A 14087-nucleotide genomic window follows, 5' to 3' on the forward strand; every position below is an offset into this window, starting at 1 on the left:
ATTTTAATCACTGGAGATGGAGGATGCAATCAGCTGCTCACACACAAACACCTGATGACTCTGGAAGAGACAGAGGTGGTCCAAGGCATGTGCCAGTGTCTACTTGCTCTGATGGAGCAAGTGTGACACCTACATCCTTCTAGAGCATGAGGTTGGGGTCAGGCGGGGAATTGCCTTGGCTACCTGCAATGCTACTAGATGCCCACTGCTGCCAGAGCTCCACTCACTAGGAAGCCGAGACACATGCAGATCCCAACATTGCAAAAAGTCGATGTCATCGAGTGCAGGCAGTTGATTCAGTGACACAGAAATAGGCCTGCAGGGCCATGTTGGATGCCTGTGTCCAGCACAACCACATGTCTCTAGCAGATACACCATGGGGCCTATAGGAAAACCATGGCCCTTTGGAGTGGTTGCTGGGCAAGTACCCCAGGGCAATTCAGGTTTCCTACCAGTGCCCAAACAACTGGATCCCACCACTGCCTTTAGGCCAAATCCTGTTGATCTACAGCCAAGCGTGCTTCATAAATGGGAGAGGCACATCACACCAAGGTCTCTGCTCTAGTCTCTGCACCCTTAAAACCTTCTAGCTTTCCTCTCCCTGAACCTCTTCTCACCACCAGGTGATATGAACAGGGAATGGGCTAATGATGACCTCAGGGTGCCTGGATCACAGGCTGTCCACGCCCAGGGACTTCTTCAGTGGCAAATTTTCCCACCTGGAGATTGGTTCACCTCTGTCACAGGCCACAAGCTGATACAAATCAGCTCAGGCAGCCAAGCCCTCTCCTGCCATTTCTCCACAGCCCAGCTCTGTTTCTGCCTGGCCTTGGGCACTGCAGGCTTTGCTCTCTCAGTGGGAACCTCCTTGCACCATTACATTGCCACCTGCTGTCTAGGCCAGTATGTCTCTGCTCTGAAGTGGGGCCATTGCACACAGTGTCCTTGGCTCACAGTAACATGTTTCACCATGAACAATCTGTTCTCTGTGCCACAGCTGAGGCTCTGCAACCCAAATACACACAAGTGCATGCAGCCTGGGGCACAGAGAGGAGCAGATGGAGCTGCACAAGCTGTCACAGGACTGAAACATGGTTGGAATAACTGAGAAGCGGTGGGACTGCTAGCATGACTGGAGGGCTGTGATGGCAGGGTACAAGCTCTGCAGGCAAGACCATTAGGGAAGATGAGCAGGGGTGGATGCGCGTTGTGTGAAGGGACAGCTCAGATGTATGGAGCTCTTGCATGGGATGGACACGGGTTTGGGTAAGAGCTTGTGTGTGAGCATCAGAGTAAAGATGACGTTGTGATGGGAGTTATAAAGCACCCGATGGGGGTGAGGAGGTGGATGCAGTCTCCTTTAAGCAACCTGAGCAAGTCAGTGGGTCACAGGGCCTGGTTCTTATAGGGGGACTTTAATCTCACTGACATTCACTGGAAGGACAAACAGGAGGGTGCAAGCAGTCCAGGAGATTTCTGGAGGCTGTCAGGGACAGCTTCCAAGCACAGCTCCCTGATGGGCCAGGAAGGATAATGCTCACCTGGATCTGGTACTCGCACATAAGGAAGCACAGATCAGGGATGTGATAATCTGTGGAAACCCTGGCTGCAGTGACTATGGAACAGTGGAGTCCCAGATCATGAGGGCAGTGAGGAAGGACAATAGTAGTGGACAGACTCCAGCCATCAAAGGAGGAAACTTTGTCCTCTCCAGGGGACTGGTGGGGGATCCCAATGGAGGCAGCTCTGAGGGGAAATGGAGCTTAGGAAAGCCAGCAGGTCTTTAAGGACAGCAGCCACCAAGCACAAGGATGGTCCATAGCGATACCCATTAAAACTAGGAGACATCCTGGGAGATCAGCTTGGTTAAACAGGATACTCTTGTCCACCAAAGTAGGGATGGTGAAACCAAAGCTCCCCGAGGGTCAACACTTGCAGGGGATGTCAACGGCATGAAGAAGAGCTGCTACCACTCCACTAACACAGAAAGAATAAGCAAAGAACACCTGGTCTCACTGCTGAATGGGGCAGGGGCTCTAGTAATAGCAGATGCAGATGGGTCTGAGAAGCTCAGTGCCTTCTTGGCTTCAGTCTTTACCAGCAAGGTCTCCTGAGCTGTTGTGCCTCGAGTCAGGACTCCAGAAGAGAAAAACAGCCAGCAGGGGATGAGGGTTGAGTGAGGGATTGCTTGTAAGTACTCAGCCCATGCAAGTCTCTGGGATGCAATGGGCTGCATCCAAGGACACTGAGAGGGCTGGCCAACTTCATAACAAGGCCAGTCTCTATCACCTTTTGAAAGGTTGTGTAGATCAGGGGAGGTCCCAAAGACCAGAAAAAAGGATTGTGTTGTGCCCATCTTCAAGAAAGGCCACAAGGACAACCTGGGGAGCTGCAGGCCCTTCAGCCTCACTTTGGTGAGGAGTGTGTTATGCAGCAAATGCTCTCAGATCATATTTCTGGGCACATGAAGAATGTGCCTGGGAACAGTCAGCATGGATTCACTGAAGGTAAATCATTCCTACACAACCTGATTGCCTTCTGTGATAAAAGACCTGTGGTTGTGGAGGAGCAGAAAGTACTGGATGTTTTTTTATGATGCTTTTAGGAAGGTGTTGGACACTGTCTCCATGAATATTCTTGAATACAAGAAGGCATCATGTTATGGTGGGTAGACACTCGGGTGGATAAAAAGCTGTTTGGATGATGGAGCTCAGAGGGTTTTTTGAATGGGTCATGCTTTACCAGGAAGGCAGGTAAAGGTGGAGCATGCAGTTGTCTATACTCGGACCTATCTTGTCTGACAGGTTCACCAGTGACCTGGAGGATGCAACTCTCATCACGTTTGTAGATGACACCTCATCAGGAGGAAGAGTCATATGTTTAAGGGCTGCCATTCAGAGGGACCTCAGCAGACGGGAGGAACAATCTGTCAGGAACTTTGTGAAATTCAGCAAGGACAAATGCAGGTCCTGCAAGTGGGGTAGACCAACACCCTGCAATAATATGGGCTGGGGAGTCTGTGGGCAGGGAGCTGAACATCAGCCAGCAGTGTGCCCTGGCAGCAAAGCAGGCAACAGCAACTTGGGCTGCATGAACAGGAGCACAGCCAGGAGATGGAGGGAAGTGATTATCTCCCTCTACTCAACACTCGTTAGAGCCCATCCAGAGACTGTGTCCAGGTGGGGCTCCCTGTAAAACAACGCTGTTGATCACATGGAGTGAGTCCAGTGGCAGGCCCCCAAGGTGGCTGGGGGCTGGAGCACTTGCCCAGTGAGGAGAGGCTGAGGGAATGGGTTTATTCAGCACAGAGAAGGGAAGGTTTTGGGGAGGACTCATAGCAGCTTCCCAGCTCAAAGTTGTCACTGACAATGTACAAGATTTTTAAAGGAATTCATGGCAGGAGAATGAGAGGAAAGAGTTCAAAGCTGACACAAGTGCTGTTAAAATTGTATATAAGGGAGAAAAATCAATGAGGATCCTGAAGCATTTGAAGTGGGGTCCAGAGGGACTGTGGACTCTTCTGGGAGGCTTTCAGGATGCAGCTGGACAAAGCCCTGAGGAACTTGGTGTGAATTCACTGTGGATCCCTAAGTGAGCAGGAGGCTGGGCTAGAGTCTGTGGAAGAATGCTTAAGTGAAAAGGGGCATGATCTCTTAGAACTGAGCAATCCTGTCTTCACAATAGAGGGAGGATCCCACGGCTATGTGAACTGTCCTTGAGCATTCCTAGACCATTACAGAAGGGGAAGACAAGTAGTGGTAAACAAGTAAAGGAGGGGGCTGACAAGCCCCTCCACGTGAACAGCAACTTTGCACCAATCATGTATTCGCTTTAGGCGCGTGAACAGAGACTGTAAACCAATCATACAGCTATTGCTAGTGCATGCTTATTGCCTGTCTATATATACTCTGTGTAAGCTCTAATAAAGGGAGAACGACCATACTCACATTGAGACTCATCGTTACTCCGGGTCCGTCTCCCACTCCGACATGTGTGCTGCACGTGGGAGGAGATGTCTGGAGAGAGCAGTGCTGTGCATGGGGAGTGCCACCAGGATGGAGAGATTGGGAGCACTGCGAGGTGGGGAGGTGCCTTGGCTCACAGGGCCCAGGCTGCCCTGGTGGCATGAGCCAGGGGTGCTGGCAGCCTGCTGCCTTCTGTGCGCTGAGGTTCAGGCCTTGCGTTTCCTCAGCTCTTGCCAGGATGTGCAGGCAGGATCCAGACTAAAGGCCAGGGAGTGTTTCTGCTTGCTCTGAGATGAAAACCTAGCCTGCTTTTTCCCTGCTTTCATCTCATTTGCTTTTCCTGCTGAGAGCTTTCCTCTGCAGGAGTGTTTGCTGAGGGAGGAGGAGGCTGTGGGCATTGCTCATTGCCAGCTAGGTGTTAGCATGCTGCCAGCTCTTTGGAGGAGTGAAGGCCTTGTGGAGAGGTCTTTGGAGACTGGCAGGTATGTTCTTGGGAGATGAATTGAAAGGGTCTGATGCCTTCCGTTGCATTGGCCTTTGAAACCACTTCTCCCAGATATGCCTACTACAGCAAGTAGTGATGCTCAAGCACTTGCCCGCAAATCAGCAGGAAATACTTCATGGATCACAGCTGAGAAGCAGCTTGCAACGCTAGAGTTGTTTTATGCAAATAACTTGCAAGCCCCCTCAGAATTATGTCTCTCACCTTTCCACATGCTCCTCTCTTCTCTGAGGCAGTCATTTCTGACCTGACAGGTCAGATGTCCAACTCAGCTGAGCACCTTTTGCACTGTGTCCCTGAGCTGGTTGTGGCCTGCAGGTTCTGAAGCTCCTGCCTGATGGGCATTAGCTCACTCATGGACTCTTCTTTGCAAGTGAAGCCCCTCTGAGATGAAATCGCAAGTGTGGATCTGAGGCTGATTTGGAGAAAGGTCCCCTCTTGGCAGTGAGGTGTTCATAAAAGGAAGTGAGGCTCAGTTCCTTGTAGGGTGGTCCAAGGCTGTCCCAGCAGGCCTTGCACAGTTCAGCTCACCCACCCATCATCAAAGTGTCCATTGGAGCCTGCAGAATGACTCCTTCTTGGTATCACACTATAAAAACAAACAAACAAACAAACAAACAAACAAACAAACCCAACTCTCTGGTGGGTAGTAATACATCACGTGCTACTTTGGGAAGGTCAAGCTGCCAGAGAAAGCCTCCAGATAATGTCTATGGTGTCTCTGGGACGCAGGGTCAGCACGCTGGGCTCAGAGGAGACATAGGCAAGGAGCTGTGCACTGCTTGGTGGCAGGTCTGCTGCAGAGGGCTAGTCCTGAGCAGGGTGGCCATGAGCCATGCCAGCCTGACTGCTGGCCGCGGGCTGGTGGGGTGGCTGCAGCAGATTTGCCCTTGTAGTCAGCACCCGGATGGGTCCCTGTCACCTGCGTCACCCCCTCCCCTCCCCAGGGCAGTCATTTCTGCTGGGTGGGCTCTCTGAGGCGCTGGGTGACATCACAAAGCCTGCTGGCCAGCACATCTGCTGAGGGCCAATCAGGCTGCTGCAGTGGAAGTGACCTCACAATCAACACTGCAGCTATGTCCCCTTTGCCTGCCTCTCCCCATCTTCCTGCCCATATATCATCTCTGGTGGGATGAGTGGTGGTGTGATTCTCTTCTTCTCCTCAGAATGGCTCCTACCAGAACCCAGCCCGTGAGGTTCCTGTACCAGAGGTGACTTCACCATCAAAACTGCAGATATGTCACTTCTATGATTTTTCTCCCCTGCCCCTCTTCTGAGTCATCCTCTCTTCTGGGCCTCACAGTCAACATCCCGGTCGTGTCCCCTTTACTGGCACCTCCGTCTCCCCTATCCCTGTGGAATTACACACACGTCGTGGGACAGCTCACATGGCAGGGTCAAACTGGGCTCCTGGGGAAGGCAGGCAGGGACGGTGAGGGGGTGCAGGTGTGCTCTGTGCAAAGGGGTGGCTGGAGTGCACAGGGCTTTGCCTTGGAGCAGGTGATGAGCCAGTTGAGATCTTGCAGTAGGGATAAGAGGCCACACCAGTGTGGGTGACATTCTGGTAGGAGTTTCAGCTCATTCAGGATCTGCCTGGCAGGATCCCACAGGAGACTTCCCTGGAGGGCAGAGGGGCCATGAGGCCTCTGTAAAGACAGACTAGGCAGAGGGAGAGAGGGCAGAAGAGGCAGAAGAAGAGAGAGGAGACATGGCAATTGGAATACAGTAGTTCCTCAGAACAAGGTTTCTCCATTCAGAGTGTTGACAGGAAATGTCTCATGAAGAATAACATATACGTATATGTAAACATGTAAACTCCCATAGAGTAATTTCTGCAGTGCATGCATATGGTGCTGCCAATAAAAGAGAAAGAAAATGTTCATTAGAATTGATAAAGAATGTTGGAAGTTCTGAAAACAAAGTTTTTTTCAGTTCTTGCATAGAGCTATTTTTTGCATAGATTTCACCCAATGATGAGAACTTTACATTCAGGTCTTTACAGACACATATAGAGGCCATTGCTGCCTGAGATGCCCTGTGTAGCTGTGTTCCCATGTGGTGCCAGGAAATGTGACCCAGGAACTATGGGAACTTTCTGGAGAATTGTCTGGTCATCAGGAGAAGCATCTCAAGACTTCTCAGTGGGACAACTTTTTTCTTTCCATTGACTAGAAAGGGAAGTCCAGACAGCTGGATTAGCCAGAGACATCTGCACTGAGGCGGTCTGGCATCAGGTGAGATAATTCCCATCCCTGTTGTTGGCTAAAATGGAGTCGCGCTTCATGACCATGCAGGGAACGAAAAGGGATAGTGGTAGATGTTTAGGGACTCCTTTAAGACGTCACAGTAACACAGGTACGTTGAGATTTGTGCAAATTAGGACATTGATAAATAGAGCATTTTCACTGAAGCTGATCAGGCTGCTTTCCTCTATCAGTTGTGAGAGCTTGACATCTCATGTTGCGACTTGCTGTGTGCAAAGACTGAGGAGCGGCAAGGAAGATGCTGGGCAGGGAAAGATTTGAGGGCAGTGGACTTGTGTGAGACACAAAAATATCATATTTACTAGTGTAGGCCTTATTATAAAAGAAATCTTTAGAAACTGCCAAATATAACAAGAAACAAGAAAGAAATTAGATAATTATCTGAAGTAAAAAAAAATTTGTTAGACTTTTCAGCATTACAAACTTCTTTGTGTTTTTATTTTTCTTATTGTGTTCTTATTTTCTTCTTTTTCTACTTATCTTTTTTGTCTGGTACATTTTTGATACACTGGTCTTTTGGCGAGATTCTTTTCTTTCCTTTTTTGAAAGGGAGAGTTATTTTCAGAGCTGGGGTGGGATGCAGTCGCAGGGTCATGGATGGCTGTTGCCATTGTAGGTGCCCTGCTCCCCTCTGCACAGACTCCCTCTGCAGCTCCAAGGGGCTCCGGTCTCCCGCAGGTCCCCTGTGAGAGCTGCCAGGCCCAGGCAGGTCCCTCAGAGACACCGGGGCCTCTCCAAGTGCCCCTGGGTGTTCGTGGCTGGACCCCTGAGCTTTGACTGAAAAAGGGAAGAACAACATTTCAAAAATAGGAACACACTTTCATCAGCTCAAATGATTGGCTCATTTTAATGTCAATGTTTTCCTATGATGAAAGAGTGGAAATCTTCAGGAGGGGTATGAATCTGGGGAGAAGAAATATCATTCTGCCCTTGACCTAGTGTTTCCACTGCTCTGTCTATTAGGCTGTGGATGTAATCTCAGTGCTCTCTCACATATTTCCACATGTCCTGATTAAATTAAACATTTCTAAAGGCATCTTTGCATCAGACTCTCTGGGCATATCCACTTTCCATAGTTTCCCAGTTTTCCTTTTCCCCTTGCTCTTTATCCTTTCAGATACCTCTCCGGGAGGTATTCTGGGAATCTGAAGCTTGCCTCGTCTTTCAGCAGTCTCCTTGTCTCTTTAGCCAGCTCCTTTGTGGTGTTTCTTGTCTATCCTTTCCTATCTATCTGTGGAAAGCATTTCAAGGAAGGTTACGTCTTGTGGGCAGTGGACCTCACTGGAGGCAGTGTGGACTTACCATAAAGTTGAGGAGTGCTTTTTTGTATCTTTTATTAAACTGTTCCAAATTATAATTTGTTTCTTTGCAATTAAGACAAACCCTTCTGTGTCTGCTTGCAGCTAGTTCTTGAAGGAAAGCAGGTGGGAATTGGTGCACATGAGCTGTACCATTCAGCTACAGCCTTGAGTGGCAAAAGGTTCGATTTTCACAAGAGTGATGTGAAGTCCCCAGTGGCTGATGAGGGAAATGGCAGGGCTGGGGAGCTGGGGAGGAAAGTTCTCCATACAGATCTCCTATCAAAAATACTGCTTTGCCTACATGTCCTGACTTCATTAGGAGACACTGTGGGTCAGTATGAATTGGGGAATGCGGGTATGACTTATTCTGCAAACTGAAGACTCAAGAAAGCTTAAGAAGCAGACATCTTTCTTTTCAGGTGCTCATTGACCTCTTTCTCTTCTAAATACACTGCTGCAAACTTTCCAATTAACCACACAAGAATTGAAGAGCTGAAGAAAATTATGGAAAGAGGCATGGCTCCTTGGGGATTTTTGCATTTTAATGACCGCTCGGGTGTATTTGGTGCTAAGCTCATGAACCTCAGATGCTGAGAAGAGGCTGAAGAAACCTCTCAAGAAGCAAATCCCAGTTTTCTTGGAAAGATAATGAGTCCCACTGAGGGCCATTACCAACAAAGGCTCCCCAGGGGCTGATTAGAGACGAAAGGTGGAGGCCCTGATTGCAGGTAGGCAAAGGCAATGTGAGGGTGGCTGTGATGCCAAGTCAACCTTGATGTGTGTTATCAAGCAGAGTGACCAGGCACTGACAGCCAGCCCCTGGGTAAGGTGATGCTTTCCATCCCGCATTGCTCAGGGCTCTTCCTGGGGGCAGTGTGCACATGGGGTGTACAATGCTAAGTTCAGGAGCATGCTATGGCACCTGCTGGGCTCCCAAGGGACAAGGAGGCAGCAGGGCCACAGTGCTTTAAGGCAACAGCGTCTCCTCATAGGCCTCAGTGGCAGAGACAACAGCCATGGCCAAGAGGACAAAGACCTCGCTGTGTTGGGAGCTTTCAGCCTTGGCAGTGCCCTCGGCCATCTCCACCACAGGCTGTCCTATGCTTTCCCATGCCTGTGCCTCTTTCCCTGCACACTGTACACACCCAAGCTGCTTCCCCACCTTGCTCTCACCCCGTGATCTCCCTGCCTCTCCTGATATCTTCCTGTCCTCACTTGCTTTTCCTTGAAACACAAAGCCAGGGGCTGATCACTGACTCCCTCTGGGTGACCTGTTGCACCTCAGCACTACCCTATGATGACATTCTTTTGACCTGAAGTCCAGTGTGAACCTCTCAAGATGCAGTTTGTGGCTCTTTCCCTTTCTCATGCTGTTTCCCTGTACTAAGCAATGCTCTATTATCTCTGAAACCACCCTTCGAGCAGTTACAGGCTCCTATCCTACTGCCTCCACTTCAGCAGGCTAAAGAAGCCCAGGTCCCTCAACCTCTCCTTACGGATGGAGTTATTCCCACCGAGGCACAGGACTTGACACTTCTCTTGGAAATCTTCATGAGGTGTCTGTTGTCCGAATCACCTGAGTTTCTCAAGATCTTTTGCGACCAAAGCTCCTCTGTGTCAAAACAAACAAACAAACAAACAAACAAACAAACAAACCAAAGCAGTGCCAATGAGTTAAGGGTAAGCAGGGGTGGGATGGGCTGTATGGAATGGGATCAGGGTGGTAAAAGAGACAGACTTGGGTGAGGGATTTGGGAGAAAAAGGAAATTGAAAGTGAAGCAAAGGATTGATCAGGTCTATCTTGTTGATTCCTGCCACGAAGCCCTGCATCTAAATATTTCTGAGTGGAGGAGGACAAGAAAGATGGCCTGCTTCCACTGTCACAGGCAACCTGCGTGCTTTCCCTGACATCCACAAGAGAAGATGGAGAGTGGGAAGAATGATGGACTCCTTCAGGGTGGAAGGGACCTCAGGGGGGTCTCTAGCCCAATCTCCTTGCTCACAGCAGGGTCAGCTCTGGGGTCAGACCATTTTCCTCTGGGCTTCATCCAGTCTGGTCTTGGAAACCTCCAAGGCAGGAGACTGCACAGCCTCTCTAGCCAACCACTTCCAATGCTTGACCATCCTTATCATGGAAAAGATTTTCCTTATCTCCCGCACGAACGTCTCGTCTTCCAACTTATGCCCATTGTCTCTTGTCCTCCCACCATGCACCCTGGTGAAGGGCCTGCCTCCACCTTCTTGATGACCTCCCTGTAGCCATTGGAAGGGTGCTATGAGATTCCTCCAAGTTAAGATCTCTTCTCCAAGTGGAACCAGACCCATCTTCTCACAAAGCAAGTGCTCCAGATCCCTGACTGTTGTGAGGGCCCTTGGCCAGACTCTCTCCCAGTTATCAACCTCTTCTTGTTCTGGGAACCCAAAACTGGATGCAGGGTTCTAGATGGTGTCTAATGAATACTGACTAGAAGGCGATCACCATTTCCCTCCACCTCCTGGCTGTGCTCCTGCTCATACAGACCACGATGCTTCTGGCTTTCTTTGCTGCCAGGGAACGCTGCTGGCTCATGTTTTGCCTCCTGTCCCCCAGCACCCTCACGTCCTTTTCCACAGAGCTGCTCCCCAGGCCCTCAGGCCCCAGACTGTGACACTGTGGGGTGCTGGTTTATCGCAGGTGCAAGTCGTGGCATTTGTCCTTGTTGAATTCCTTGAGGTTGCTGACAGCCCATTCCTCCTGCCTGTCTAGGTCCCTCTGAATGGCAGCCCTCAAGCATATGAGTGCCCCCCCCACCCCCACCTCCAGTTAGGGGTCATCTACAGGCATCATGAGTGTTTCCTCCTCCGTGTAACTAATACAGATGATAAAGAGGACAAGTTCCTGGAGAGATCGGTGGTGCTCCACTTCTCCCTGGCCTCCAGGAAGAGTACTACCCATTCTCCACTGCCCTCTGAGCCTCTGGTCATCCAAGCAGCTTTTTACCCATCCGCTTGTCTACTCTTTTACACTGTAATGTTCAAACGTGCATGCAAGTGTCTTGTGGGAGACAGTGTCAAACACCTCACTGAAGTCTAGGTAAAGGACATCTACTCTTCTCCATCCAGAAATACAGTTATTTGTTCATAGCTAGCAATCAGGTTGGCATGTCACAGTATACTCTGGGTAAATCCATGCTAACTGTTCCCAGGCACCTGCTTCTCCTTCACATGCCCAGAAATGTGATCTGAGAGGGTTCGCTGCATGACTCACTCCTCATGAAAGGGAGGCTGAACTGCCTGCAGCTCCCCAGGTTGCCCTTGTGGCCTTTTTGGAAGATGGATGTAACTATTGCCTTTCTCCTACTATCCCATCCCTGATCAGTTCCTCCTTCTTTGAAATTTCCAGATACAAGAAAGCATCACCCTTATTGTCCCATCTGGCAGCTGTGCAAAGAAGTTGTCCTTGATACCCCCCAGAAACCTCCTGGCCTGCTTGCAAGCTGCTGTTTGCCCTTCCAGTTCAGGCCAGAGGGATTAAAGTCCCTGTGACAAGAACCAGGGCCCGTGATCCACAGACTTGCTCCGGTTGCTTAAAGGAGACTGCATTTGCCTCCCTACCCTCATTACGTGGTCTGTAGCTCCCACCATGATGTCACCCCTACTGTGGTGCTCACCCACAAGCACTCACCCAAACCCTTGCCTCTCCCATGGAAGAGTTCCACACATCCGAGCTGCCCTTTCACACAAAAGACATCCTCCCTCCTCTTCCCTGACCGTCTCTCCTGAAGAGATCGTACCCTACCAGCACAGGCCTCCAGTCCTGTGAGGGATCCCCCCACATCTCAATTATTCCAATGATGTTTCACACCTGTGAAAGCTTGTACATCTCCATCTGATCCTGTCTCTACCCCAGGATGCATACATTTGCATATATTAATGTTGCAGAGCATCAGCTGTGGCACAGAGAGCAGACTGGTTGTGGTGAAATCTGTTACCAAGAGCCAAGGACACTGTGTGTGCAATGGCCCCACTTCAGAGCAAAGCCTGCAGTGCCCAAGGCCAGGGAGAAACACAGCTGGGCCATGCAGTCCTGGCAGGAGAGGGTTTGGCTGCCTGAGCTGATTTGTAGCACCTTGTGGCCTGTGACAGGGGTGAACCGATCTGCAGGCAGGACAAGGTACCACTGAAGAAGTCCCTGGGCCTGGGCAGCCTGTGATCCAGGCACCCTGAGGTCATCATTAGTCCAGTCCCAGTTCATGTTGTCCAAGTGTCAGAAGAGATTTGGGCAGAGAAGAGCAATAAGGGTTTGAGAGTGCAGAGACTGGAGTGGAGCCCTTGGTGTGATGTGCCTCCCCTTTATGCAGCACACTTGGATGCAGTCGGGATGGACTTGGCCTAAAGGCAGTGGTGGGATCCAATTGTCTGGGCACAGGTAGGAAAGCCTGAGATAACCTGTGTTGTCTGCCCAGCAACCACTCCAAAGGGGCATGGTTTTCCCACAGGTCCCAGGCAGTAAGGCTAGAAACCCCAGGCATCTGACATGGCCCTGCCAGCCTATTTCTATGTTATTACATCAAGTGTCTGCACTGAATTACGTCAGCTGTTTTTAACACTGGGATCTGCCTGTGTCTCAACTTACTAGTGAGATGAGCTCTAATTGTAGTAGGCATCTAGTGTCATTTCAGATGGCCAAGGAAATTCTCCAGCTGGCCCCCACCTCATGCTCTAGAAGAATGGGGGTCTCCCAGTTGCTCCATCAGAGCAAGCAGATACTGGCATATGCCTGGGACCACCTCTGTCTCTTCAACTTTCACCAGGTGTTTGTGTGTGAGCAGCTGACTCCCACCTTCCATCTCCAGTGATTACAATGGGAGCTTAGAGAGAGAGCTCCCATGCAGATATCTGTGTTGTGCACGCTTCAGCTTGGGCAAAGGGAATCCCACCTCCGGTGTGTTTGTGGAGTTCACAGGAGGGATCTGAATCTCCCTCCAGCCCAGGGCCTTCCAAACCAGAATGAGATGCCCAGATTGACTCATCTGAGTCAGCACCTGAACCAGGTGTCAATGAGCTCCCTTCTTGCTCCTTTCTACATGTCCTGCCTAGTTAAGAGATGGGAAGCGGAGCTTCCGGAGTGGGACATTTCCACCTCTTGCAGATAACCATGCTCTGATGAAACAATCTGTAATGCTGGAATGAGTCTTCCTTCAGTGCTTAGAGAGGGCCCATTGGGGATTATTTTAGTTTGTTGGAGTGAACATTTCCCAGGAGGAGGGAGCACAAGGGACAGAGAAATTCATGAGCTCAGCTGGGCCTTTGTTCCAGCATGGGGACAGGCTCCAGGAATGGAGGGAGTTTATGGCAAGCGGGCAGCACTGCCCAGAGACAGCTGTGTGCAGGAGCAGCTCCTCTGCAAAGAACAGCAGGGCTCTGGGCACTGCCTGCTGCTGCTGACATGAGAGGTGACATGACAGAGAGAAGTGCAAGGCCGTGTGGAGTGGGAGGCCAGAGGAAAGCTCCTTGTGGGAGAAATCTTCACAGCCCTTGACACGGTAAGTCTCTGGCTGCAGGATAATGCTACTGAGGTTCCTGGAGGGCTCTTATAAATCCATCCCATCCCATAACTGATAGGCTGTTTAAGGATTGCTCTGCCGGCACATCTAGTGCATAGGCAGAGGAGGAGATGCTTCAGAGCAGGGATCCCCTGCCACACCGTCACAGGGACAGGGTGTGCAGCTCCATTCTGCCAGGGGTGGCTGCAGGGTTGTGAAGCCAGGGAGCACACACAGGTCTGCGCAGGGCTGTGATTCAGAGCAGTGTCCCTGCGCCCCAGGGAGCTGTATGCCCAGGACAGTGACTCTAGCACCTGCGAGGGTCAGCCATCAGCCTGCTGGGGACCCCCCCCCCCCATCACAATGGGAAGAAACTCTGGGTGAGAGGACCGACCCCTAGCAGGGCAGGTTCATTCTCCTGCTGAGAGGGTGCTCTGTGGGTCAGGGCTGCTCACAGCTCTAGCTCGTGTGCAGGATATGTCCAAGGGGTCTTTTCAAGAGGAGATCAAGAGAAGGGCTGCTTCAAAGG

This window comes from Apteryx mantelli, chromosome 20, assembly GCF_036417845.1.
Source record: "Apteryx mantelli isolate bAptMan1 chromosome 20, bAptMan1.hap1, whole genome shotgun sequence".
In the NCBI taxonomy this organism is placed as follows: domain Eukaryota; kingdom Metazoa; phylum Chordata; class Aves; order Apterygiformes; family Apterygidae; genus Apteryx; species Apteryx mantelli.